Here is a 27,493-nt window from a genome sequence, read left to right on the forward strand (position 1 = left end):
CGTGGGCTGGAGGGAAGCGCGCGCTCCCGTGACGTCACGAATGGGGCGTGTCGTATGTAGATATCCGAGCGCAGGGGCTGCTGGTCCGTCATCTGGTGCTTAAACACGATCTGGTCTCCCGTGGCGTGGGAGAGAACTGAGGAGTTTTTGCTTGAAAGTGCGTGGATCCTTTGTGTGGAAGGTCCAAGAAGGCTCGGGGACGCGGGGAGGGAAGTGAGCGTGTGTGTACGGTGCAGGGCGTATGAGGTTGTGGTGGGGCGGCCGGCAGGCAACTCATACTTACCTGGCAGGGGAGATACCATGATCACGAAGGTGGTTTTCCCAGGGCGAGGCTTATCCATTGCACTCCGGATGTGCTGACCCCTGCGATTTCCCCAAATGTGGGAAACTCGACTGCATAATTTGTGGTAGTGGGGGACTGCGTTCGCGCTTTCCCCTGGTGTGTGTTTGTGGAAAAACAGAAAAAGGACTCCTGGTTGTGTAGCAGCGGGAGTGTTAGCAGTGCGTGACCGCCCTGTGTAACTTTCCAGGGAATTAACAGTTAAACAAGGCCAGACACGTGAAAAACCGTCTTGAAAATGTCGCGGGTCTGCTGGTGGGCTCGAGTTCTATGGGTGTCTGGGGTGCTGCCGCCTGTCTAGAAAAGTTATCCAAGACCAGGAGGACGACTGTGAGGCCGAAACAGAGAGCCGTCTTTCTCAAGGGTTGGCGTGGGTGCGGCTTTCTGACGTGGTAGGCTGGCTCATGAACGCTCTCTCGAGCTCTTTCGTGGAAAGTTTGTGCGAGAGGGAAGGCTTGCCTGGGGCGCAGGATCCAACCAGAGAGGCCGTTACCAGGGCCAGACACACGAAGTCGGCTGAGAAGGCAGGAGGCGCCCCGTGACGTGACGGACTTCTCGTCGGCCTGCCTTGTGAGAGGCTGCCACTAGCCATTTTCCCACCAGTGTCCTGCTTTCAGAGGCTTCATTTGCTGCGTGGTCAGCTGCCTTGCTTATTACACGCCTTAGTCATCGCTGGAGATACTGCTTAGATACTAACCTCCCACTCACCCTTTCCCACCCCAGGCAGGCCTCTTCGCATTTCTGGATCCAGTTCTCTCTTCACCCCCGCCTTTTCTCTCTAGATCTTCTCCTGTTACCTTCCCAGTCAGAAAGCAGTACCTCTGTTTCAGCCTCGATTGTGCACCTGACAATGCTTCAGCAGTTGGCAAACTAGGAAACCTCCTTAACATCCCTTCTCCTTAAATGGCAGTAGAAATCGTACCTAACGTTGTTTTGTTTTGGTCTTTTCTTTCGGTCAAAAGTAGTTTTCGTTTTCTTCCTGTGTGAAAACATTGAGCTACAGATTAGAAGAAAACCCCAGGCCGAGTTGTCGGCAGTTTTGTGGGCTATTCGACAACCCCTTTCTCAGGATGTGTTGTGCTCACTTCTGATTCACAAAGTCCTCCTGGCAAATAGAAACCGCTGGGCCAAACAGAAAAGGCAGGCCCATGGCGGGAAGGGCTGTCCTCCCCCTCGTGGCTGCCTCGGGGACGGCACTCCTAGATCCGCTCAGCCCCAAGAAGCCTCTGAGATCGGAGGAGGTGCTGGGAGTGGGCCTGGGAGTGGGGTGATGCTTAAGGATAGGTCCAAAGAAAACTAACCGGAAAGCACACAGGATGCAGATGGAGGATCTAGGTCATTGAAAGCGAAAGTAGAACATCCTACTCTGTCTCCCCAACAGCGGGAGATTTCTTTGCTCAAATATGAAATATCTGCACCAAGACCAAGGTTAATTTTTAGTGGCTTACTGATGAGAAAACCGGTTTTAGGATTTTTTTACCAGATTTCCTCACGCTCAAGGTTGTGCACGCTGTTAGGCTCTGGACCCCTGATGGAGGAGTTTCTGACCCAAAGAAGCCGATCAGTAAGTGATACCGTGAGGAAGACCAGCTTGGATATTGGTTTCCAGGCCTGTCAGCAGACACACCGAGGTTATTAGGAAGACACTGGGAGTGGGTCTGCAGTTAGGAACGCAGCTTCTGGGGGGGTGCGGGGTGGGGCCTCCTTTTCAGTCCTGTTGCCACCACTGGCCTTCCGGTTTGACCTTGGGCCGACTCCCGTTTGCTAGGCCAGTTTTGCAAGTGTCATATGAAAGTAATAATCATAAAGTACTTCATAAAGTTGTTGTGTAGATTAAATGGGATAATCAAAAATACACCTGTGACTTATATTACGTATGTCCTGATAGGAAACAATCAAAGGTGAGCTTGTAACTCTTCAATAAATTGTCTTTGTGAATGTAACATCCATTCAAAGTAAATTCGTATTAAAGAATTTAAAAAATGTAAATGGAATTTGTAAAGCATAAGCCCACAAAAGAGACTTGTTTGTAGCAGCTTTGTTCGTAATAGTCCCCAAACTGAAAACATTTCAAATGTCCATCATGAGGTGAATAGATATATATGATTGTGACATATTCATTCAAAGGAATAGTACTCCTCGATAAAGTGGTACAAATACCTGATACATGGCAACGGTATGGATAACTCTCAAACGCATCATGCTGAGTGAGGGGAAAAGTACATACTCTGGGGTTCCATTTATGTGAATTTCGAGAACTGAAAAATCGATCCACAGAGAGAGGCCCGAGATCACTGATGACCTGCGTCAGGGAGCGGCGGTAGGGGGACTGACTGCAAAGGGGCACAGAGGACCGGCTGGAGTTCCGGAGATATTCTTTTTCCTTGAACAGGATAGTGGTTCCATGGGTACGTTCGTTTGTCAAAAGCCATCAAACTTGAAATGGATGCGTTGTATTATTTTCCAATTGTACCTTAAGACATTTGATTTTTAAAAGTAATGAGAAGAATCATTCCCAAATTTAATGTCTTAGTTAAATTATTATTATAAGCCTTAGGGAATCCTTTCAGAAAAGCATCTCTCGTGTAAACAATTTAATTGAAAGTTCAACAATTTCTTTATTTTTCTTCCATTAAATTTATGCACTATTAAGTTGAATGCTTAAAAATAAAAACAGAATCTATAAGAGCTCTATTTCATAAAAGTATGGTGGTGGTTTAGTCACTAAGTCGTGTCCGACTCTTGTGACCCCATGGACTGTAGCCTGCCAGGCTCCTCTGTCCGTGGGATTCTCCAGGCAAGAATACTGGAGAGGGTTGCCATTTCCTTCTCCAGGGGATCTTCCCGATCCAGGAATCAAACCCGGGTGTCCTGCATTGCAGGCAGATTCGTTACCAACTGAGCTACGATGTATTTTTTCCCTCTCTGTTGACATACCGAAATGACTCTGTCAATATGTAACTACCTTAACAGAAGTTATTTTTGAATTTAAGATGTCTCAAATTTTTACATATTTGTATTTTCTGCAGCATTTGAATTTTATAAACTAAGCATATATATGTTTTGCCAAAACTTAGGAGAACAGGAGTTAATTCCGAGGGTTGGGACTACAGGTGGCAGCTTATTTTCTTACATACATATATTTAGACAGAGTGCCTGAAGAACTGTGGGCGGAGGTTCGTAACACTGTACAGGAGGCAGTGATCAAAACCATCGTCAAGAAAAAGGAATGCAGAAAGGCAAAATGGTTGTCTGAGGAGGCCTTACAAATAGCTGAGAAAAGAAAGGAAGCGAAAGGCAAAGGAGAAAAGGAAAGATATACCCATCTGAATGCAGAGTTCCAAAGAATAGCAAGGAGAGATAAGAAAGCCTTCCTCAGTGAACAATGCAAAGAAATAGAGGGAAAGAAACAATAGAATGGGAAAGACTAGAGATCTCGTCAAGAAAATTAGAGCTACCAAGGGAACATTTTATGCAAGGACGGACACAATAAAGGACAGAAACGGTCCTGTATTCTGGCAAGAATACACAGAAGAACTATACGAAAGAGATCTTCATGACCCGGATAACCACGATGGTGTGATCACTGACCTAGAGCCGGACATCCTGGAGTGTGAAGTCAAGTGGGCCTTAGGAAGCATCACTACGAACTAAGCTAGTGGAGGTGATGGAATTCCAGCTGAGCTATTTCAAATCCTAAAAGATGATGCTGTGAAAGTGCTACACTCATTCTGCCGGCAAATTTGAAACACTCAGCAGTGGCCAACAAAGGTCTGTCTAGTCAAAGCTATGGTTTTTCCAGTAGTCGTTTATGGGTGTGAGAGTTGGACCATCAGGAAAGCAGAGCGCCAAAGAATTGAAGCTTTTGAACTGTGGTGTTGGAGAAGACTCTTGAGAGTCCCTTGGACTGCAAGGAGACCCAACCAGTCAATCGTAAAGGAGATCAGCCCCAAATATTCTTTGGAAGGACTGGTGCTGAAGCTGAAGCTCCAATACTTTGGCCATCCGATGCGAAGAACTGACTCGCTGGAAAAGCCCCTGTCGCTGGGAAAGATTGAAGGCAGGAGGAGAAGGGGACGGCAGAGGACGAGATGGTTGGATGGCATCACTGGCTGGATGGACTGGAGTTTGAGCAAGCTCCGGGAGTTGGTGACGGACAGGGAAGCCTGGCGTGCTGCAGCCCATGGGGTCGCAAAGAGTTGGACACGACTGAGCGACTGAACTGAATGCCTGTTACGTGACTCCTCTTGGGTGTTTTTTCAAAAGAAATATACGGACTTAAATTTCTTGTCAAGCATTTTTACGGTTTGTGTTCCTCTTTGACTGGTAGGATATCCTGTGGAGCCAGGAAGGCTTCAGTTCAAATTCCTGCTTTCAAATCCCACTCACTGACTGACTAACTTGACAAGTTACTTAACCTTTCTATGTCTCAGGTTCCTCATATGTGAAATGAGGATGATGACATGATGCAAGCCTTTTGAAAGGATTAAGTGAGTAAACCCATTTAAAACTTGTAGACCATGCCTGGGCACTTGGCACTTTGCATGTCTTCACTGGGTGTAAGCTCTTGCATTTTGGGAGCAACACTGCATAAAGATTGGGTGTGATTTTATTTGTTACTGACACTTTTCAGTGACTATGAACCTTCCTAGAGAGACGAAAGCAGTGACCTCCTGGGCTGAGAGGATCTGCCAGTTTGTTTACTACCTCATGTGATCAGCCCATCGAAGGGGGAATAATGGTCCAACTGCTTGCTTCGAGAATGCCCACCCCCCCCCCCAAATTATTTTTTTTACGTTTTTACAGTGGAAAACATTCCTTCACGTGGCACTAGACCCAGAATTTTAAAAGTTTGGCACATATAATTACATAAAAATTTAAGTTGGACACACAAGCAGTGAGTTTTACTCATATAATAGATATGTATACATTATATGCAGTAATATATGTACATATATATTATATACAGTTATAGAGAGAGAGAGAGTCAGTTACATATGCCCCAAAGCTTGTTATGGGAGAAAGTGGACCCTGATCCCATCCCACATTTCTTTTTTTCCAAGAATAAACACTTTCAGGTCAGGTAACCAACTGTTTGGCCATTTATCTCCTTATCTCTAAATAAATATGGACGCTCCGATTTTCCAGTTTCCCACCTCAGGCCCTGCAGACCGGCCTGAAAAGGGGAAAAGTGGAGTGCGTGCGGTTCCCTGGCCGCCAGTCATCCCCAAGGCAGCCAGCCGCCAGGACTTCCACTCACCTGCAGACTCGCACAGCCCACCTCACCGCTCCGCACGGAACCCGGGAAGGAAACTTGGCCAGGACAAATGCCAGGCCAGTAGCTTTGCGATTGAGGGTGAACCGGGTTCCCGGACAAGTCAGTAAAGGGTGGGAACTGCTCCAGAGTGAGGCGCTCGCTCTGGTCGCCCCAACTCAGCGACCGTCCCCGCCGCGGTACCCGCCCGCTCCTCTCCCTTCCGGTCCCCTTCTCCCTTCTGGCTCATCCTCTCTTCTCTCCTGCCCTTGCCCTTCCTTCCTCGGATCTTTTCGCCGGCTTCGCACCCTTCTTTTCCCGTCCTCCAAAGACAGCTGCGTCACTGAGTCCTTTGTAACCGCTGAAAGTTCCAAAATATAAGCGTCAGAGAGATGCTCCTTAGCACCGCGAAGAGAGCACTTTAACTGGCTTTTCAAGTCCATCACGGGCCTCATCCATATGTTTCTCCCGAGCAGTAGAGGACACAAGTGGGGTGTCTTCTCGGTGGAGCAGAGTCCCGGCAGGACGAAGGGAGCCCGGCTGGGGGTGCGGACTCCGAGCGGCTCGTCTCCTCTTCGGCCCCCGAGCAGCCTGGCCGGGCGGCCGTGGGTCAGGGACCTGGGGTCTCCTCAGACGCCGGAATCCGCGACCCGCGCTCCTCTTTCGGGCTGAGCTTGGGACCAGAGGACGCGATTTCCAGGAGTCAAGGTTCAAATCTTGGCCGCACAGCGGCTTTGCGTGCCCAGCGGAGACTTAGGAGCGAGAAACTCTGAATAAAATCATAATAAACTGGGACAAGATCAATTAATATTCGGAATGATAGAGAACCTGAATAAAACAGAGTTCATCCCAGTCAGGTCTGGAACCTTCCACCCGAAAGCTGCCATCCTGGCTGATCAGCGACATCGCAGTCCCTCCCCGCCGCCGTTTACCCACCGGGACAACCGCGCAGTTACAAGGCGTGCGGTGTGAAGCCCCGTCGCGGGTCAGGACTCGCTGCGCGCAGCCTCTGCCTTTTACCCCCGAGACCCAGGGGACCCGACGAGGGGGCGGCACTGGCTGGGTCGCTGCGCCCCTGGCCGGGGGCGGGCAGGAGAGGCGCCGGCCCTTCGACAACGCCCCCCGTCCGGGTCGGTCCCACACCTGTCCGCAGGGTCCGTGTGAGCCACGCCGCTGGGGGTCGCGGGAGCCGGAAAGCAGGTCCTATGAGGGGAGTAAAACGTGCCCTTCTGGTAATTAAACAGAAAGGTCCCACCGAGATTTGAACTCGGATCGCTGGATTCAGAGTCCAGAGTGCTCACCATTACACCATGGAACCCCTCTGAAAGCCAGCCTCTTTCCATCGCCAGAGAAGGGTACCTGCTTCTTTAGGCTCCATACTCCCCACCCATAATCTCAGGGAAGCTCTTCCAAGGACCCGACAAGATCTGAATACGGATGACCCGCTTTGGTGTTCATGCCTCTTTGATTTCTCTCTGCTCCTCTCCTTTGACTGACATCTCTCAGTTCACTGGCACCTCAGAAAATGAAGGAAACGTTCCACTCTGGGTTTCCGTTCAGGGACCGGCCCCTTAAGTCACCCTCATCAACCGCATATTCTGCCTCGGTTTGCCAGAGTGTCCCATGCTGAGGTAAAATTTCTGCAAATGAGAGTGTTATTTTCCTTTCCTTTGCCTTCACCCTTTCCCCAGAGCCCAGAGAGGGCAGGTGATCGTCAAGGCAGGAGGTGGGATCTCCTGGATCCCATGGCTTTCTTGTAGCACCAATTACACTCCAAAGCCACCACCACCGCCTCTTACGTGTAATATATAAAGTGTGTGGAGTGGAAATGGAGGCAGGAGAACTCTCCTTTTCTTCTCCATACAGTTCTGATTTGGGGGGTAAGTTTTTCTCCCAAAATTTGTCAGGTTTACAGTATAAGGAAAGAGGAACATTTACACAAAACCCTCAGACAAACCAGGCCGAAAGCACCTGGGGTGGCTCAAAATCAACCACGTGTCGTGGAGCCCACGAGGCAGGGTTCTGACACTTAGGCAGTCACAGAGTCTTGTCAGAGCTTGGTCACGTCAGTTTCATTCCAATGTCTTAACATATCCAGAAATTGCACGATTTTTAAAAGAAAAGTGTACACATATTTAGAAGGTATGTATCCAAGTTGTCTTACAGTGTAGACAGTATTTATGTACACAAAATACCACCACACTAAATATTTACATGTATAATAAGTATACATCCACATGATGTCTCAAAGTAATAATCTTCACTTCTTCACTCTATCCCAGAGCCATTTCTTCCCTCATCCGATACACAGAACAGGAAAAAAACAGCATCTGAAGAAGAGAGCTGCAGCCCAAAGAAAGGAGTCGGAAAGGTGGCCAGTGTTGCCTGGAGACACGTATTTGGTTCCCAGAGACTGGAACAGAGGTTGACACAGGACGAAGGAGACAAAGGGGAGGCTCCTCTTAGGAGGAGGAAGTTCACAGCTCCGGGATGAAAAGATGAAACTTCCTTTGGGAAAATCAAGAAGCTGAAGGGTAACTAACAACACAAAGTGCTCCTCCAGGAGCCCTTGAAGGTCGGTCAAAGTTTATGAGTGCAAGGACCAGTAATGGTCTCTGGCTGATATAGAAGACATGCACAGAAAGTATGTTCACAGCTCACAGAATGGCCAGGCTCTCACAAGGGGCAGGGAGAAAAATCAAATGAGGTTAGAACTGCAATGGGTGGAGAGACAGTCTTTGAGGGACGAAAGCCTGGGTGTTGGATCTGAGAGCTAAGGAGCTGGTGGGGATGTGGTGGGAGCCGCCTGTGCTGGGGGCCAGTGAACAGAACTACCCTGGGGACATAACTCCTCCTCCTCCCGCTCCTCCACTGCCGCTTCCCTCTCGCTGGTCCTCCCGCTCTATCCTGGTCCTCCCTTTGTACGGCTCCACCTCGCTCTCATCTCCCCTTCTTCCTCGCTCTCTTTCTCCTCATCCCCCCTTTGCAGCCCCTTCCCCTCCCATTCCGCCCTGTCTTTCTGGACCTCCTTCTTCTGTCGCTAGCGCTCCTCCACCACCTCCGGTTTCCACAGTTAGGAGGAGGATGCGGGAATATTTCCCACCATCCCAGGAAGCACGAATACCTTGCTCTCTGGGCAGGACACTCTGAGGGTCTCTGGGAGACTGAGTGAGGAGGCCCTCAAGTTGTTCTCGGCGAGGGGACACAAGAGCGACCGCCACCAGATCCCTGCCCTCCTGGAGCTCCCTTGAAACCAAAGAAGGCAGTGGGAGGACCCCACCGGTCCCAGAGGCCTCTCCAAAGGGTGCGCAAAGGCTCATTTTCCCCACCGCTCTGTACTCTTCCCATTTCCTCCAACCTGCACATGGGTCCCCGTCTAGCAAGCAGAGAACTGGCGATGAAGGGGGTGGTGTGGCCACAGCGGAGCAAACCGCAAGAGCAATCAGTTTACAGAAATTTCTAGAGGCAGAAGGCGACTTTCAGGTGAAATAAATAAGGATCGTGGTTGTCAAAAGATTCAGAGGATCATGATAATAGTATTTATGATTTTGCTGCCTATAGCATTATTGATCCAGTAGTTTCTAAACCGAGGCACATCTGACAACAGCAGCATGAAGAAGAATGCTCTTATTGCTCCCATTTTGCACAAGAGAGTAGGGAGATACCCAATGTTTTCTTTATTTCTTCAAGGCCGCACAGGGCAGAACCATTTTTACAACCCAGAGCTTGTGCTCCTGAGCACAGATTCGTTGGGTCTTTCTTCTCAGATGTGGCTGTGTCAACATTTCTCAGTTGGAGGGATGGGAAGAAGAGCAAGAAGAAGAGAGAAGGCAAGAGAAGGAGCAGGGACCGGTGGAAGCACAAATTCTTTGACCCTCCCCTCCCTGGCCTTCCCCTCTCAGCTTTCCCCTCCCCTCCTCGCCTTGCCTCCTGCTTTCCCGCGGGCACCAGCTCTTTCCCTCCTTCCCCACCCTGTTACCGGACTGGGACAATGCTCCTCTCTCGGGATCCCTGCCCAAGATCCTGGCAGGTCTCAATGCCTTCCTCCCAAACCTACCTTCCCCGCTTGGCTTTCACTTCCCGCCCTTTCCCGCTCCCACGTGGACCCCACAGAACGCAGCCTACCCAGCTGGGCACAGCCGGAGCACGCGCGACCTTTCCGTTACCCGCCTCACGGGATGCTGCGAAATCTAACAACCGGCATAAAGGCATTTAAAAAGAGCTTTTCGCTCTTCGAAAACTTTTCCGTATTTCCATTCTCAGGGGTCTTAATGGGACGAAGGGCTAAAGACGACAATGTATATTCATCCAAGTCCTAGAGCGTCCCGGTGAGTGCCAGACCCTGTCCTGGGCGTGCGGACGCGGGGCGACCACCCCCGCGACCTCTGTCCTGGTGGAAATCGCCTGGTGGACCCAGGAAACCTAAGCACAACCTCGGCCCCGGAGGCCTTTGCCAGGGTGGGCAAACTCTCACTCACTGAGTGTAGGCGAGGATACGGGAAGAGCCATCATGGGAGCCCCCCGGGTGTTCAGCGGTCCTTGGATCTCGTTCGGTTCAGGCCCGCAGGGTCCGAACCCTGGATCCCGGTATCTCTGAGGGCGCTGGTATCTGTGGCGGGTAGGGGGCAAGGACGTGGCGCCGTATCCCTGGGGGCAGGGGACTTACCCTGGGAATGAGTACGTGTCTACTCCATACAGAGTCCAGAATAGGCCTGTACTGCTGTCTCTGTGGCGCAATCGGTTAGCGCGTTCGGCTGTTAACCGAAAGGTTGGTGGTTCGAGCCCACCCAGGGACGGTGGGGTGAGATTTTAGAGACCACCAAAGAGACTCCCTTTTGCCAAGAGGACTCCGGAGAAGTGCTGCGGCGAGCCGGCTTGCGGAGAAAGAGCACAGGAGTCAGGTGCAAAGGAGCAGCGGGGAGGGCGGGCCCCGGGTGGATTGGAAGCGTCGGTCATTCCTGAGAGCCCAGAGCGCTGACCGCCGGCCCCGTGAAAAGGCCCACCGAGGCGCGGGTCCGCAGGGGCGGAGGGACGGCGGCCGCACTGCTGGGCTGCGGGGTCTCCTGGGCCTCGGGCGCACCCCCCGCCCCCTGCGGCTTCCAGGAGCTGGGGAGTCGGCGGGGGGCGACCCCTGCGATGGGGTGCGGAGCTGAGGGTCTGACGACTCTGCGCTGGGTGCGGGAACCCGAAGGCGGCCTGTGGGGGCCCGAGGGTCCTCACTTGAGGGGAGATGAGGAACCCTAAAGCAGAGCCCTCGGGAGCCGCCCTCTCCGTGCCTGAGAGAGCTCGGGGCTTCGGGGTTCCTGTTTGAGTGTTAGAAACTGGTGGTCTAGATACTGATGGCGGGACCTCGGGTTTTCATGGATACAGTGTTAGGCGGTACCCATTGTCCTGTTTCCGTAGTGTAGTGGTTATCACGTTCGCCTCACACGCGAAAGGTCCCCGGTTCGAAACCGGGCGGAAACAGACCGCTTATTTTCTTCCCACCCTACCCTCCTCCACCGAGGTTTGTTTTCTGATTGGCAAAACCAAAAGGTTCCAAAGGCTCGGGGTGAAGCAGAGGACGCAGCTGTAGGAGGAGTTGGTGACCACCTGGAAGTCTACTCAGCACTAGGAAGCAGCCCTCCTTTCTCTGCTCCGAGTCCCTGTGAATCCAGGCCCAGTTCATGCCGGGGGCGGGGCGGGGAGGGGGGGAGAGGGGGGAGGGGGAGGGGAGGAGGGGAGGACAAGGACAAGACTGACTTCGAGTCACCCTTAGGTCCGGATACCCCCTCGGCTCCCTGTCGGGCCCCTGGGTCTCTTCCACGTGTTCACAGATTGTCTCTGAAAACCATGGAGTTCATTCCCGTGACGCTCACTCGCTTTCCCCCACCTCGGAACACCAGAGGAGCAGTTTTACCTCCCTGGTAGAAGAAAAGAGACCGCACCAAGGTCTCACCGTGGGCTCCAGCCAAAGACACGGAAGTGAAGAATTTAAGGCTCCACGGACTGAGCCGGTCGCGGAGGGAAAGGAACCGGTACCCGTGCGGTCGTCAGGAGAGGCCCCGGAGCCAGGTCAGAGATGCGGAGGTAGACGGATCCGCTCATCACTGGCTGAAAGCCAAGTCGGCGCCTGACTCGAGGGAAAACCCGCGGTTCACAAAGAGAGCATGACCTGGGCTCGGCAGCACACAGCGCTAGAGCTGGACCAGGAGGGAGCCAACCGGATAGTTTGTGACCTGGTCTCAGAGCGAGAAGCGTCGCCCAGGAACGGGGATTTGAAGGGCTGGGAGCCTTGCACAGCTGCATACAGCCATGGGGGCGCTGGGACATTTCCTTTCCTGTTCTCTGCATCTCTGGTTTCATCTTTCCACCCTCAGTTTTCACCTGGACAGCCAAGTCCGTGCTTCTGCGCGGTTCCCTGGTGGTCTAGTGGCTAGGATTCGGCGCTTTCACCGCCGCGGCCCGGGTTCGATTCCCGGTCAGGGAAAGCTCTTTTCTTCTCCACTCCTCGGAGTCTTCCTGTCCAGATGAGAATTGTCTTTTGCTTCAAGGTCCAATGCAGAAGAGCGTCTGCACTGAGTCCCGGCCTCAGGGTCCTTGACATCAGGCAAGCTGGAGGAGACTCCCCGGATGCAGTGAAGAGCCTGGGCTGCCCAGCTCTCCTCTCCACTCTTTTCTCTCTGCTTGTTAGAAACCCAGAGTCTTCCTTACAGAGTTTTCATCCAAACAGAATCAGGAACTCGAGTTCCAAAGATTCATTCAAAACCAAACCCCAAACCCTCCAAAACATACATCCAAGTTACAAGAATAGTAACATCGTGTATTCTGTACTCAGCTGCACAGTTCACATTTTCCCACGTTTGCTTTGTCACTCTCTCCATGGAAACCTGAAATCCATTCTCTTTAGGATGCAGAGAAGCTTCCGGGGGAGTTTGGTTCGGATCTCCAGGGAGTGCAGGCCAGGCACGCTCTGCGCTTGTGGGAATACCCCACCACCCCACCGCACCCACCCCCACCCACCCCCGGGACCGTCTGCTATCCGGACTCCTCGGGGTCGTCTTGGTGGACAGTGGGGTCTTGGGTCAGCCTGAGCGCTAGAACCACCTACCTTGGGAAGACCCATGGGGGAAGTGCAGCTGCCCCTTTGGCTCTTTCCTGGCTCTCTGTGCCCAGAACACAAAGGGGAAGGCTTCTTTCCTCTGGTGGGAGGATGAATGGACCAGGTGGGAGATGCATCAAAGGGAGGGGGAGTATTCTCGAGAGCTTTCCGGAATTGTCTGCTTGGGTGGCTGTCCTAGGATAATGGTGTTTGGCGTAGTCTTCTCCTGGCCTTGACCCAGTCTCAGGTCCAGTGTGATTCACCGTTCTCATCTTTCCGTTTTCCCGAGGCGTTGGAACCGGCACGGTTTCTCTGCGCAGCAGGAGGCACGTCTTGGGAATTCTTGGCACGTCTTGGCACAAAGAGTCGAGGGACCCCGTGCGGTGCTGTCTCTGTGGCGCAATCGGTTAGCGCGTTCGGCTGTTAACCGGAAGGTTGGTGGTTCGAGCCCACCCAGGGACGGGCGGTCGAGGTTTTAGAACCCATTCGAGGTTTTCCGTGCTGACGACCATTCAAGCGGTTCCACGCCGATTCTTACCTGGACACAAAAATATGCTCCCCTGCATTCGGGGTCCTAGTCACCTCCGGACTGCTGCCAGTCTGGGCCACCTCACCTTTCCAGCCCTATACTCTGCAAGTGCAAGTGCGTTCCTGTTCACTCATACTTGCCGAAGGCATGAGTATCTCTCTCTCCTGAGAGAGATCAAGGGATCCAGTTTCTGGTGGGGTCAAGTCTTTATTCTGCCAAGTACATAGACTTAGACAAGTAAGTTATACCTTATGTGCCCCAGGTTTTTCACCTGTAAAAGGAGGCCAGCACTTAGCAATTGTTCTGTCAATAATGTTATCAGTGAACCCACCGTCATCATTAGCCTCTGCATTATTTTTTAGAAAGGCATGTCCTACATGGTTCATGCATTATTTGGTTTCGTGGTTTTATGATGACAGATACGCTGCAACCATCGTTATTGTACTCACACTTCTGACCATTTGTGCAGGTATTTATTTCCACAGTGTAGAAACCTGGAAGTGCAATTGCTACCTTTAGTGTTTATATGCTTCTTAAGTTGGTAAATCCTGCAAATTTGCCTTCCACAGAAGTGGGACTGAGTCGTATTTCAAATTATTTTCCAGTCGTTCAGTGTCCCTTTCTTCAGTTACTTTGGCAACACAACAATCTTTCTATACATCTCTCTACGATTCTCTTAACTAACAAAGGGAGCAGTGGCCTCCTGACCCAACTAAGGGGAAAAGACAATAGAGGGACGCTGTGGCATTACACAGAGGTACTCTACTGCTTATGGTGGAGAGTTAGTCACTGACCACTTTTAAAGTCCTCCAGTAACTGTCCATTGTTTTGTCCGGTGACCTGGTCAACCGGGTCCAGAGAAGACGGCCAGGATGACCTCTTTCTGCCGAGCAACTTATCCAAAGAGAAAACTCACTGATCCCAGAGCCTTTTTCCTCCTCCCCTTCCTTCTTTTATTTACAAACTTTGGTTACACTTTTAACTTGAGGAAAAAAAACTGTGATGCCTGTCCCTCCTCCTATAAAGTGGGGTGTTACCACCCCATTTACTCTATTCCTTGACAGTTTTTTGGTTTGGTTATTTTTTGGAAGAGTCGGACACGACCGAGCGACTGAACTGAACTGAACTGAACTGATAAAAGTTAGCCCATCACATGGGCTAACTCACATGTCGTGAGAGCCCACGGAATCCTGCCCCTCACAGGCTCCTGCTTCAGACCTGGACCCTTAGAGCTATTGGCTCCAGTTTGCACTGTTCTTCTATTAAATCTTATGTGCAGAGACTGTGCGTTTTGACGTTTTTGTACCGTGTGGTTTGGGGACAAATAATGTTCTCTCTCTGATTTGTTCATCACTGATAAGATGGCGCTCGCTAGTGGTGAAGAACCTGCCTGCCATCGCGGAAGATGTAAGTTACATGGTGTTCGATCCCTGGGTCAGGAAGATCCCCTGGAGTAGGGCACGGCAACCCACTCCAGTATTCTTGCCTGGAGAATCCCATCCGACAGAGGAGCCTGGCAGGGTACCGTCCATAGGGTTGCACAGGGTCTGGACACGACTGAAGGAATTCAGCGCGCATACGCGCAATTTCTCCTATCAGTGTGGGAATCTGGTCTCATTTTAGGAAGTAAACTCCTGGGGATAATCCACATTGAGTGGTGGTTGACAAGGGTCCGTTCCCTGTGAGGTAGAAGATGACAGTTACGCTGGACCATGAGGCTTTTTTCATTGCTGCTTGTCTTGATGATTCTGGTATTTCCTGGGATGTGACACGGCCCCAGTGAGAAGTTGTCCACTTCTCCTCTTTCCACTGTTTGGTCAAATCCACGTGGGCCCAGTCTATCCTAGTCAAGCACTGCACAAGTGTCGTCTCTACAGTAAGGATGATCTTACTATGCAATCGTTCCCTCATGAGAAACTCAAGATTAATAAAAGAGATTAACACAGGAAGGATACTGAGTTTTTAGCATGGAACAGACAGTTTCTTTCACTGGTATATGAAAGTTTCTAAATAGCTGAAAACATTCAACAAGTGAGGTAAGGATTGTTGAAATCAAGACTACAGAATGCAGAGGAAAAGACATTTATATCTTTGCAAAGAAGCAATGAAGTCAGCAACGTGAGCACTTCCGACAAGCCTGCAAATCAAGATTGACTACTTCTAGAACTATAAGCAAGCTCAGCCCTCAAGAAAAAGGAACGACTAGCAACGACTTCAAGCACAGTTTTATACACTGGGGACTCATAAGTGTATTACAGAATTCCTATTTTCCTCAGTGAGATTCCTCCAATACCGCTTAATTGTATTCCATTTTGTTTCCCACACTGGTAAGTGTTGTTAATAAACATCATTGACTCTGCTTTCACCATAAATAAGGCTGGCTAATTGTTCAAAAATTTTATTTATTTTATTTATTTTTGGCTGCCCTGTATTAGTTGCTTTGTGTGGGTTCTCTCTAGTTGGAGTGTGCAGGCTTCTCGTTGCGGTGGCTTCTCCTGTTTCAGAGCACAGAGTCTAGGTGCATGGGCTTCAGTAGTGGCAGCACGCAGGCTTGGGAGCGGTGGCTCGAGGGTTTTACTTGCTCTGCGGCATGTGGAATCTTCCCAGACCAGGGGTCGGACCTGTTTCCCCTCCACTGGCAGCAGGCAGATTCCTATCCACCGTACCCCCAGGGCAGTCAAGCAAGGCCCACTGCTTTGAAGTATTTTTTCCCCCTGTTTAAATACATTTTCTCAGAAACAAGTCAATACACTTTCTCTCACTCTGGGGAGAACAGACAAGTTAGGCCTCTCAAAATTTAAAGGTGTCACTCCTCTTAAGGAAAGTGATAATCGGTTCCATAAATGTAAAATTAAAAAATGAAGAATTTCTGGGGAAAATACTCTACTGTTTATGCTTCCATGTGGTATTTATATAAGGAAAATTTTGTTGCTAAATTTGTGACAAGGGGAAAAAAAAAACATTTAACTCTAGATTGAGTAAATGGTCTTGATTACTTGGAACAGCAACCATGAAGGAATGAAACTGATAACAGATTATTCTTAATATTTTTAAACAACTTAAGTAATTTACATAATGGCCTTCAAAACATTTACTCTTTTTTTTTTTTTTAATGGAAGCGACTCAGAAAAATTACATTGTTTTTTCTCATTTTGGTCTAACACCAACTCTATATGTATTTTCAGGTTATCTTATAAAGGTGTAGAAAATAATGGTGGTATAATGTTTTAGTATTTAAGCCTTGGGTTTATTTAGGTTGAAAATTGTACATCTGAATTACATTGGACTTCCTAAGTTTCCCATGCTGGTTGTACTGCTCAGATAAGCCAACATAGCCAATGAGTATTTAAACTTCTAAAAGTTTACATTTATGTCTTGAAGTATATTGAATATACTAATATCTTTAAAGGGTAATGAATAGCTACAATTCTAGACACCAGAGGACTCAATCATTCCCCCTACAGTGTTTGGCGTATATTTTTAGGTGTCCTGTAATATATGATTCCATATATACACCAATATATGGTTCCAACATTCTCATGTTCCAACATGTGTCTGCTTAAATGACAGATTCGTGATCTATAGTTAACCTTAATCCTTTGACTATATTAAATTGATTTAACGAATGAATCATCTTTCGTTGGCTGCAAGTTTGTTCTCTCTTTGTCCTTCCCGTTTGCCCTAATTTCCTGGTAGATTGGCTGACAGCAGAAATACCGCTTTAGTTGGGGAATGCTGTTGTTGTTTACAGATATTTCTATATCTTGTTCGTATATGGCTGATGCCGGGCATATTACTACGTGTTCCCCCGACGAAAGTTCGGTGCAGTGGTTTGTTGTTTTTAGTGCTCTGACACGTCAGAATCATAACCTTAATGTTGTGCGCTGCACAGCTTCTCAAACTTTTTCGAAGCGTCACCTTATTTCTTATTAGGCATCCATTTTTTTGCATGGCACTTGCTTTCTATCATAGCAACTACCAAAATCCAGCTTTGCAGAGATATGATATCATAGTAAAGAGTGTAAGATAGTCTAATGTTGGCAGACTTTACTATGTAGATTACACCTCAATAAACTCAAGAAAGAAAAGTAAGAAGGCAAACAACACCAAAATTTCACAGGACGGAGAGCACTGTAAATTCTTTTTCATTTCTAAAAGGAGTGTTAGTAAGGTCAACAAAGTTGGAGAGGAATTTGGCAGCATCAGCTAAGGGTCGTACGTACACTATCACGTGCCGTGGCCCAGAAATCGTACTTTTGTCTCCGCTATATATGTGACCTCTGCTGTCCAATGCGACAGGTACAAGTCACAGGTAACTACTGAACACTTGTAGTGTTTCTAGTGTCACACGTGGTGATGATGAGTTTTTTTTTTTTTTTCTTTTTAACGCAGTCAGTCTCACAAACTTTTAAATTAGGTTGTAATTGAAAACTTTAAATTCCAGGTGACTGGTGTAATGCTAATAAAGGGAAACCTCACTAAAACTGAGTCAGGAGACCAGAAGTGGGAGGTCTCGTGGATTACCACTCGAGTTCAAATACAGGAAGAATGGTCAATCATAGACCTAAACAGAAGAATCATCAATAGGAAAGAACAATCAGTTATAGGCCCGGACAGAAAAAGATGTACCTTGTATCTCCTGCAAGATATCAGCAACTCGGCCAATAAGAAACTGTCACCACCCTGATCTTTCCCTTTTCGCCAGTGTCCTTTGCTTCAAAACAAGTCCTCTCAGCTTCTTTCTCTTTCTCTCTCGAAGAACGTTCCTTCTTCTCCTTTGTGTGCCATCTGCCTGTGCTTTTGCCGTAGTTTGCTTGTCCTGCTTTGTGATTCCCCTGCTACTTCTGAATCAACCCACTTTGTTGGGGAGAAAATCCTAAAAGTTTTATTCTAAAGGTCAACCGTGGCATGATTTTATTGGAATGGGCTGCCCTAGAGAAACGTGTATGTCCTTGAAAAGTCATACAAGAATGTTCGTATCGTGCCATTTCAGAACATCCTCAACTGGATAAGTATACTGAGATATATTCTTCCAAGGAACACACACAGAGACAAAGAACTACCCGAAAACTACGGTTAAATCTCACAGACGTTACGCTGAGTGAAAGAAGCCAGGCCCAATACCCCTCCTTCCCCAAAAAACAAACCCAGTTCTTCGGAGGGGTGTGTGTGTATGTGATTACTCTGAGCTCTTTCATGGACCTCATGAGGAAGCCTTTCGTGGTCTGGTGATTCATCATACCTTAGATCTTTGGTGATGCTTCACTAGTTATTCAGGTTGGTGTACACCGGTAATTGTTTTGGAAGCGTATGCTCTTTGTACTTTACACATGTTATTCCTCATTTTGTCAAACATTTAAAGCCACTTGGTTATGGCTAATGTGATGGTGATACTTATTCTTTTCTTTTGGCCTGGGCTGGGAGGCAAAGTAAAGGCGAAATATCTATTGGGCTATTTTTGCTGTCCTCAGACTTTTGGCTTTCCTTCACTATCAGATAGCTGATTACTTATTTATATGCTGCTCACAATCATTATCTTAAGTTGACCTTCAACTGTTAATACTGTGTGAAAGAGAAAATGTCGTGTTATTTTAAGAATAATTAATCATGATAATTATAGTTAAGAATCTGCCGACCGATGCAGGGACACAGGTTTCATCTCTTGTAAGGGAATGTTCCATGTGTTGGGTGCCACACCTACGGAGCCCGCTAGCCTAGAGCCTGTGCCCTGTAGCAAGAGACGTTACCGCGGAGAGAAGCCGGAGCATTGCAACTCCGGAGGGGCCCCTGATTGCCACAACTAGAGAGACGCCTATGCGCAGCAGCGAGACCCAGCAGTCAAAAATAAAATGAATAAATAATTACGGAAGAGAAAAATAATTATAAGCCAAGGAAAAGGGTGGTATGTGAAATTGAGAAATCCTGATGAGGAAAGTAGTTCCATTAGGCTTAGCTATCTCAGAGGTGTCAAAGGGAGGACTCTGGCAGGTATGACACATGGAAATTGGGCACATTCATTTCACTACTAAACATTCAAGAAGTTTTGGAGCATCCACACATAGCCAAAAATATTTACCTGATTAGTCATCTTCACCAGATCAACCAGTCCAGACTGGCTGTTTGATGGCTTTCAGCTTATCTATTTATCAAGGATTCTTAGGAGACCCGGGTTCGATTCCTGGGTGGGCAAGATCCCCTGGAGAAGGAAATGGCAACCCTCTCCAGTATTCTTGCCTGGAGAATCCCATGGACAGAGGAGCCTGGCAGGCTACAGTCCACGGGGTCACAAGAGTCAGACACGAGTTAGCGACTAAACCACCCCCTTAGCCTTCCTTAATCGATAGAAATTGATAAGAGGACAGACTAGAAACTCAGGTAAGGCTTTATTGGGATCCCTGCTGCAGCAAAACAAGTAACAGGTTCCCTTGTTTGCCCTGGGGGTGGGGGGGTGGAGGGGTGGTGTGCTGGTTCCTTCCACGGGGTGAGGATAGGGGTGGGTGGAGGGGTCAGGCTATAGGACTGGCTCAGGCGGTTTGCCTGCGTGTTTCCTGGTGTCGTGTGCAGGGGGAATGTACAGTACCCTGCTTTTGCTCCGGGGGACCCTGTTTCTGGCACCAGCTCTTCAGAGATGACAGTTGGGATTTTGGTCTTTTTGTATCTTGTTGTCCACAATTTCTACCAACGGCATACATGCAGTTATTTTTTGTCCCCTATTGTTTCTTTGTATTTTGTTGCTGGAGAAGACATTTGGATCTCAAGAACACAGCAGTGAGTGGTGGCCTGAAGCAAGATCTTTGTTGCCTGTCCAAGAATTGGACCAGGGTAGCCTGTGTGAAAACCAGGAATCCTGGCCACCAGTCCATCAAGAGCTAGGGCTAGAAGCAAACTTGGCCTGACTAGCGCCTTCACGGAAAACTGAATTTCTTAAAGCGACAAAAGCTGAAAAGACAGGTACAAAGTTTATTATTAGAGCCACAGCACAAGTTGGAGAGCACACAGATACACAGTTTGTTTAAGACAGAAGCAAGGCAGAGATATACACTCAGAGAGGAAGGGTGTGTGTGTCCTCCTTAACGAGAAGGAGTGCATCAGAGAGGTGATTCAAATCACTTATATAGGACCTTTCTTCCGGGTCTTTGCTTACCTTTGGATGAGTATCTCATTTCTTTTTCCACACCTGACCTGTCCTTGGGCTCTTCCTGACGTGCATGTGCATCTTTGTGCCAAGAGGGATTGTAGCACAGAGGCCTGCTGCTGCTGCTGCTGCTAAGTCGCTTCAGTCGTGTCTGACTCTGTGCGATCCCACCGGGCTCCCCCATCCCTGGGATTCTCTAGGCAAGAATACTGGAGTGGGTTGCCATTTCCTTCTCCAATGCATGAAAGTGAAAAGTCAAAGTGAAGTCGCTCAGTCGTGTCCGACAGCGCAGAGGCCTAGGGGGAGGTTAACACCACCTATTAAGGGGTGGCTCCGTCTACCTCCTTTTTGACCCAGGAAAAAGCTTTGTACGCATGGATAGCCTGCAAAGATCTCTTTGACCTCAAAAATACAAAATATGTGGTCTCTTTATTTCTATCCAAGCGGGACTCAGCTCTTCCTTGCTCCTCCTTGATATCCTTATCGTAAAGAAGCTTTAAAAAAAAAAAATTTTTTTTTTTTTTTTTAGATACATGGGATATTTAGTTGGAGAAGGCAATGGCAACCCACTCCAGTACTCTTGCCTTGAAAATCCCACGGATGGAGGGAGCCTGGTAGGCTGCAGTCCAGGGGGTCGCGAAGAGTCGGACACGACTGAGCGGCTTCCCTTTCACTTTTCACTTTCATGCATTGGAGAAGGAAATGGCAACCCACTCCAGTGTTCTTGCCTGGAGCATCCCAGGGACCCGGGAGCCTGGTGGGCTGCCCTCTATGGGGTCGCACAGAGTCGGACACGACTGAAGCGACTTAGCAGCAGTAGCAGCAGATATTTAGTTGCAGCATGAAAACTCTTAGTTGTCCCAGGTGGGATCTAGTTCCTTGACCAGGGATCCAGCTCCGGCCCCAGGCATTGGGAACGGTGGAATCTTGGCCAGTGGACCACTAGGGAAGCCCCCGTCCTTAGTCTGGAGTATCTGTCCACAGGAGACAGATTCCAGCTGCTCAGGTGGGGCGCATGGATTTTCTGCCTCAGTGTGTCCAGGTGCAAACATTTGCAGCAAAGGGTCCCAGGTCCCAGCCTGTCTCAATAAGACAGAGGATACAGACAGGTGTTAAAATCTGTTCAGTGTCAAAACCACACCTGAAGCTGGAAATAAAATGAATGAAATTTCTGATGAATGACCCAATTTTCACGAATGGAACTGAGTTCACGGCCAGTCGTGACGCCTAATGCGTTTTACTAGACATACACACAATACTACATCACAAAGACAACTGGATTTGAAAGGCACCGGTTTCCCCTGGACTGCTAAATGTTCTGTTCTCCCCACCGAACGCCGTTATTTGAAAAAAGATGCACAGGTTTCAGCCGACCGCCAGACCGGGGCTGGGCAGGACAAAAGTTAGGCAGGCAGCCGAGCGCGCCGGGTCGCAACACGCGGCGGGGTGGGAGAACAGGAGCGGGAGGCGGACGTCGCTTCCCCCAGAGGGCGCCCGGCGGCCGGTTGGGCCGGCCGGACGGCGTGGGAGGAGGGAGGCGGGGACTAGGGCGGGGCGTGGGCTGGAGGGATCCCCGTGACGTCACGGACGGGGCGTGTCGTATGTAGATATCCGAGCGCAGGGGCTGCTGGTCCGTCATCTGGCGCTTAAACACGATCTGGTCTCCCGTGGCGTGGGAGAGAACTGAGGAGTTTTTGCTTGAAAGTGCGTGGATCCTTTGTGTGGAAGGTCCAAGAAGGCTCGGGGACGCGGGGAGGGAAGTGAGCGTGTGTGTACGGTGCAGGGCGTATGAGGTTGCGGTGGGGCGGCCGGCAGGCAACTCATACTTACCTGGCAGGGGAGATACCATGATCACGAAGGTGGTTTTCCCAGGGCGAGGCTTATCCATTGCACTCCGGATGTGCTGACCCCTGCGATTTCCCCAAATGTGGGAAACTCGACTGCATAATTTGTGGTAGTGGGGGACTGCGTTCGCGCTTTCCCCTGGTTTGTCTGTGCAGGAAAAATAGAAACGGGAAGAGGGTGGTTTCATAGCCACCTGCATGGGACCAGCTTGCTGAGTTTGCGTAGTCAATCAGGCGAAGTCAGGAGCAAGTAGACGTTTAAAAGTCACTGCTGTTCTGTTGTTGAGTTCGGATCCCGGAATTAGCGCCGGGAGTGCTTGCCCGTCTCTGTTCTGTAAGACTCCGGCAGAACCGTGGGGCAAAAGTTCAGAGTGACGCCAGCGGCCGCAGTCGCGCTTGAGAAAGAAGTACGAAGAGTGGTCTTTTGCCGGTTCAGAAACATGTGTTTGTTTTCCCGTCTTATGGCAACAGGAGCCCTCCCAGGGCTACGCGTGCGTGCGGATATCTGACGTATGTTTACCGCTGATTTCATGGCAGGCTCGCTCATCTCGACTTGCCTGGGGCGCAGGATCCAACCAGAGAGGCCCTTACCTGGGCCAAACACGCGAAGTCGGATGCAGGAGGCGCCCCGTGACGGACTTCTGGTCGGCCTGTTTTGTGCGAGGCTGCCACTAGCCGGTTTCGCCACCAGTGTCCTGCTTTCAGAGGCTTCATTTCTTGCGTGGTCAGCTGCCTTGCTTACTACACGCCTTAGGCATCGCTGGAGATACTGCTTAGATACCATCCCACTCACCCCTTCCCACCCCAAGCAGGCCTCTTCTTCGCATTTCTGGATCCAGTTCTCTCTTCACCCCTGCCTTTTCTCTCTAGGCCTTCTCCTGTTACCTTCCCAGTCAGAAAGCAGAACCTCTGTTTCAGCCTCGATGGTGCACCTGACATGCTTCAGTAGTCTGGCAAACTAGGAAACCTCCTTAACATCCCTTCTCCTTAAATGGCAGTAGAATTCGTACCTTTCCCCTCCCCGCCCCCTTTCGGTCAAAAGTGGTTTTCCTTTTCTTCCTAACTGAAAACATTGAACTACAATTTAGAAGAAAACACCAGGCCAAGTTGTCGGCAGTTTAGTGGGCTATTTGCCAACCCCTTTCTCAGGATGTGTTGTGCTTACTTCTGATTCACAAAGTCCTGCTGGCAAATAGAAACCACTGGGCCAAACAGAGAAGGCAGGACCATGGCGGGATGGACTGTCGTCCCCCTCGTGGCTGCCTCGGGGACGGCACTCCCCTCAGATCCGCTCAGCCCCAAGAAGCCTCTGAGATTGGAGGAGGTGCTGGGAGTGGGCCTGGGAGTGGGGTGATACTTAAGGGTAGGTCCAAAGAAAACTAACCAGAAAGCACACAGGATGCAGATCGAGGATCTAGGTCACTGAAAGTGAAAGCAGAACATCCTACTCTGTCTCTCCAACAACGGGAGGTTTCCTTGCTCACATATGAAATATCTTCAGCATTACTGATTGGGGCATAGACATGGATTACTGTGCTATTGAATGGTTTGCCTCGGAAAGGAACGGAGATCATTCTGTCGTTTTTGAGACTGCATCCAAGTGCTGCATTTTGGACTCTTTTATTGACTATGATGGCTACTCCATTTCTTCTAAGGGATTCTTGCCCACAGTAGTAGATACAATGCTCATCCGAGTTAAATTCACCCACTCCAGTCCATTTTAGTTTGCTGATTCCTAAAATGTCAATGTTCACGCTTGCCATCTCCTGTTTGACCGCTTCCAATTGGCCTTGATTCATAGACCTAACATTCCAGGTTCCTGTGCAGTATTGCTCTTTACAGCATTGGACTTTACTTCCAACAGTAGTGACATCCACAACTGGGTGTTGTTTTTGCTTTGGGACTCAAACCCAGCCAAAACCCACGGTACCTGGTCAGGTTCTTGATGTCTCCACAGAAAGAATTCAGTGAGAGACAAAGTGATAGGTAAGAAGTAGATTTATTCAGACTCAAGAGAAGCAAGCACACTCCACAGACAGTGTGTGGGCCATGGCAGAAGAAGGGTGGGGTCGGGAAGTGTGGCATGGTTAGTTTTTATAAGCTGGGTAATTTTGTATGCTAATGAGTGGGAGGATTATTCCAACTGTTTTTGGGAACGGGGTGGGGATTTCCAGGATTTGGGCCACCGCCCACTCCTTGGTGTTTTAACAGTGCCTTGGAACTGTCACGGCACCTCTGGATGTGTCATTTCACTTGCCGATTGAGGACCAAGGTCTAGTCTTGTCTGCCATCTTGGTCCCATTTGAGTCTAAAACCGGTTTGTGTTGTGTTCTTGGGCTATGTCATTATTTCAAAAGTTGTGCCCTGCCCCTTTCCCTCCTGTTACAGAGGGGTCAGGCTTTAAAGGTGACTTAGGTGGTTTGCCTGTGAGTTTGGTGGTGGTGTGTGCAGGGGCAACGTGCAGTATTCTGCTTTTGCTCTCAGCTTTTGAACTGGGGTGTTGGAGATGACTCTTTAGAGTCCCTTGGACAGCAAGGAGATCCAACCAGTCTATCCTAAACGAAATCAGCCCTGAATATTCTTTGGAAGGACTGATGCTGAAGCTGAAGCTCCAATACTTTGGCCACCTGATGCGAAGCACTGACTCATTTGAAAAGACCCAGATGCTGGGAATGATTGAAGGCGGGTGGAGAAGGGGGTGACAGAGGATGATACGGTTGGATGGCATCACCGACTCAATGGACATGAGTCTGAGTAAGCTCCGGGAGTTGGTGATGGACAGGGAAGCCTGGCGTGCTGCAGTCCATGGGGTCGCAAAGAGTCGGACACGACTGAGCGACTGAACCGAACGGAACTGATCCTCTTTCTGCCACCAGCTCTTCATAGATGACGCTTGAAATTTTTGGTCTTTTTGTATCTTGTCCATAATTTTCTCCAGCTGCATACATGCAGTTGTTTTTAGTCCCTATTGTTTCTTTGCATTTTGTTGCTGGAGGAGACATTTTGATCTCGAGGACACAAGCAGTGAGTGGTGGCTTGAAGCAGTGAGTGGTGGCTTGAAGCAAGATCTTTGTTCCCTGACCAGGAATTGAACCAGGGTAGCCTGTGTGAAAACCAGGAATCCTAGCCACCATTCCATCAGGAGCTAGGGCTAGAAGCACGGTTGGCCTGGCTCTTGCCTCTACTGAAAAATGAATTTCTCAAAGAGGCAAAAGCTGTAAAAGTAGGCACAAAGTTTATTATCAGAGCCACAACACAAGTCAGGGAGCACGTAGATACACAGCTTATTTAAGACAGAAGTAAGGCAGAGATGCACACTCGGAAAGGGTGTGGGTGTCTTCCTTAATGAGGAGCAGTGCATCAGACAGGCAATTCAAATCACTTATATAGAGCATTTCTTCCATTTTGGCCAATTATCTCATCTCTTTTTCCACACCTGACCTCTCCTGGGGGCCCTTCCTGACATGCATGTGAAATTTTTTGCTAAGAAGGGTTGTAGCACAGAGGCCTCCTGGGAGGTTGACACCGACAATCACGGGGTGGCTCCTCCCCTCCTTTTTAACCTGGGAGGAACTTTTCTGGGCATGTGTAGTCTGTGAAGGTCTCCTGGACCTCAAGAATGCAAAATAGGTGGTCTCTATCTTCTATCCAATAAGGACTCAGCTCCTCCTTGCTCCTCCTAATATCCTTATCTTGGAGCATCTTATCTTTATACAAAATATTTATTTATTAGGCATGAAGGATCTTTAGTTGCAGCATGTAAACTGTTAGTTGTCCCATGTGGGATCTAGTTCCTTAACCAGAGATTGAACCGGAGTATGGAGTTAGTCCCTGGATCACTAGAGAAGTCCCTGCTCTTAGCCTGGAGTTAACTGTCTACAGGGGATAGATTGCAGCTGCTCACCCTGGGGCCCATTAAATTCCTGCCTCAGTGTGTCCAGGTGCAAACACTGCAGCAAAGGGTCCCAGGTCCCAGCCTGTCTCAATAAGACAGAGGATACAGACAGGTGTTAAAATCTGTTCAGTGTCAAAACCACACCTGAAGCTGGAAATAAAATGAATGAAATTTCTGATGAATGACCCAATTTTCACGAATGGAACTGAGTTCACGGCCAGTCGTGACGCCTAATGCGTTTTACTAGACATACACACAATACTACATCACAAAGACAACTGGATTTGAAAGGCACCGGTTTCCCCTGGACTGCTAAATGTTCTGTTCTCCCCACCGAACGCCGTTATTTGAAAAAAGATGCACAGGTTTCAGCCGACCGCCAGACCGGGGCTGGGCAGGACAAAAGTTAGGCAGGCAGCCGAGCGCGCCGGGTCGCAACACGCGGCGGGGTGGGAGAACAGGAGCGGGAGGCGGACGTCGCTTCCCCCAGAGGGCGCCCGGCGGCCGGTTGGGCCGGCCGGACGGCGTGGGAGGAGGGAGGCGGGGACTAGGGCGGGGCGTGGGCTGGAGGGATCCCCGTGACGTCACGGACGGGGCGTGTCGTATGTAGATATCCGAGCGCAGGGGCTGCTGGTCCGTCATCTGGCGCTTAAACACGATCTGGTCTCCCGTGGCGTGGGAGAGAACTGAGGAGTTTTTGCTTGAAAGTGCGTGGATCCTTTGTGTGGAAGGTCCAAGAAGGCTCGGGGACGCGGGGAGGGAAGTGAGCGTGTGTGTACGGTGCAGGGCGTATGAGGTTGCGGTGGGGCGGCCGGCAGGCAACTCATACTTACCTGGCAGGGGAGATACCATGATCACGAAGGTGGTTTTCCCAGGGCGAGGCTTATCCATTGCACTCCGGATGTGCTGACCCCTGCGATTTCCCCAAATGTGGGAAACTCGACTGCATAATTTGTGGTAGTGGGGGACTGCGTTCGCGCTTTCCCCTGTATTCCGTTTGTCGCAAAGACAGACTAAAGGTTCTCTAAACGTTGTAAAATGTCTCATGGAGTAATACGCTGGTGGTCTTCGCCTGTGAGTTAAGTGTTACTCACTTCAAGAAAGTAAGCAGTCGTCTGTTTGTTCTCCCCAGCGACTGTTGAAGTAGTGTTTTTTGCTAGGGCTGGCTAGTTGGGTTTGGAGTTTGGAGTTTGGGTCTAAAGGACTGCCCCAACGCTGTCCTTACATGGCCCTTGGACGTTCAGCTTTCAACGTGTTTTCCACATGATTTCTTCAGGGTTGTTGGGAAACTGCAGAATTATCTAAGCGAACTGTAGACTAAATTTTACCGATTTGTCTGATCTCCGGCAGATTTGAACTAGAGTGCGCTAGGTTTTTTTTAGCAGTTCTCCGTCACCCTGACGTTAGTGAAATTC

The 27,493-nt window shown here is 49.4% G+C and overlaps 8 non-coding genes across 8 annotated transcripts; 7 read left to right on the top strand and 1 right to left on the bottom strand.

Annotated features, from left to right (window-relative positions):
- The first annotated feature begins 275 nt into the window (after nt 1-275).
- LOC128045898 (U1 spliceosomal RNA) lies at nt 276-439 on the top strand. Its single transcript, XR_008199225.1, has one exon. It is a non-coding gene; the product is annotated as a U1 spliceosomal RNA (small nuclear RNA).
- Nucleotides 440-6,840: 6,401 nt separating this feature from the next.
- On the bottom strand, nt 6,841-6,912 carry TRNAQ-CUG (transfer RNA glutamine (anticodon CUG)). Its single transcript has one exon. It is a non-coding gene; the product is annotated as a tRNA-Gln (tRNA).
- Nucleotides 6,913-10,316: 3,404 nt separating this feature from the next.
- Nucleotides 10,317-10,390, top strand: TRNAN-GUU (transfer RNA asparagine (anticodon GUU)). The gene has a single exon. It is a non-coding gene; the product is annotated as a tRNA-Asn (tRNA).
- Nucleotides 10,391-10,987: 597 nt separating this feature from the next.
- TRNAV-CAC (transfer RNA valine (anticodon CAC)) lies at nt 10,988-11,060 on the top strand. The gene has a single exon. It is a non-coding gene; the product is annotated as a tRNA-Val (tRNA).
- A 931-nt stretch (nt 11,061-11,991) lies between these two features.
- TRNAE-UUC (transfer RNA glutamic acid (anticodon UUC)) lies at nt 11,992-12,063 on the top strand. The gene has a single exon. It is a non-coding gene; the product is annotated as a tRNA-Glu (tRNA).
- Nucleotides 12,064-13,063: 1,000 nt separating this feature from the next.
- On the top strand, nt 13,064-13,137 carry TRNAN-GUU (transfer RNA asparagine (anticodon GUU)). The gene has a single exon. It is a non-coding gene; the product is annotated as a tRNA-Asn (tRNA).
- Nucleotides 13,138-22,161: 9,024 nt separating this feature from the next.
- LOC128045899 (U1 spliceosomal RNA) lies at nt 22,162-22,325 on the top strand. The gene has a single exon (XR_008199226.1). It is a non-coding gene; the product is annotated as a U1 spliceosomal RNA (small nuclear RNA).
- A 4,578-nt stretch (nt 22,326-26,903) lies between these two features.
- LOC128045900 (U1 spliceosomal RNA) lies at nt 26,904-27,067 on the top strand. The gene has a single exon (XR_008199227.1). It is a non-coding gene; the product is annotated as a U1 spliceosomal RNA (small nuclear RNA).
- The last annotated feature ends 426 nt before the right edge of the window (nt 27,068-27,493 follow it).

The sequence above is a fragment of the Budorcas taxicolor genome, chromosome 3 (genome assembly GCF_023091745.1).
Source record: "Budorcas taxicolor isolate Tak-1 chromosome 3, Takin1.1, whole genome shotgun sequence".
NCBI classification, from domain to species: Eukaryota; Metazoa; Chordata; class Mammalia; order Artiodactyla; family Bovidae; genus Budorcas; species Budorcas taxicolor.